This window comes from Montipora foliosa, chromosome 2 (genome assembly GCF_036669935.1).
Source record: "Montipora foliosa isolate CH-2021 chromosome 2, ASM3666993v2, whole genome shotgun sequence".
Taxonomy (NCBI): Eukaryota; Metazoa; Cnidaria; class Anthozoa; order Scleractinia; family Acroporidae; genus Montipora; species Montipora foliosa.
In genome coordinates this window covers 38,100,443-38,101,312 of record NC_090870.1, presented here as the reverse complement: position 1 = coordinate 38,101,312, position 870 = coordinate 38,100,443, and positions in this window count along the sequence as shown.

The window sequence follows — 870 nt, the reverse complement described above, 5'->3', positions numbered from 1 at the left end:
CTATGGTGCACCGCGCGCACACGCCCTCGGCGCGCGAGGAGCTCCGCTAAGAAAGAATATGTAAAAGAAACACACGGCAAATAAAGAAGGAGGTTTAACATGATTGTTGTCAGACCCTATTTGTTTCCCTGAACAGTTCTAAACAATATTGTTCCCTTTTCATGGTCGAGTCATGCGCAAGCACAATCACAAGCACAAACACAAGTGACGCATTAACTTTATGTCTCTTGTTCTACAAAAATGCGTTAAGTGTCAAGGTTATAATGAGCATGCGTTTTGTGCTTGTTTTTAGCGGTAACAACGAGCACTTTCAGCAACTACTTATTCTAGTATTACTGACGTCATCAAAATCGACGTTAAGTTTTCGTATGCATCTTCAATATGCAAGGCATTTTCGAAGTAAAAATATTTCGCAATTATTCATCTTATTTACCTCGCTCGGAATCGTTAGGAATTCCAATACTGGATCAGCTGGATTGGTTCGAATAGTTTGGGGAAAAAAAATGCGAATATATGGTAATAAATTCTTGTATGCCAACGTTGTCGTTAAAGCCCGTTCATTTTATTTCTTCTTATTTTTAGGACAGTACGAATAAGAAATGTGCGTAAAAGCTTGCCGCACGTTCAACACGTAATGTTGCTAAAGCCATTGGGGAGGGGGAGGGTGGGGTGGGGCTCCGACAAGAGATGCCTGTGTAAAGTTTAGGGCTCTAAGCTATGATCTAGTTGTTAGCTGGCACTTATAAGAGGAAACCAAAGTTACTTTGGGGGGAGAGGGTAGGTAGCCTGAGTAGTGAATTGGCATTTGACTTTGTCAACCATAGTCAGTGTTTATGTGACAGGGCTTTGCAATAATCGAATGCCTGCAAC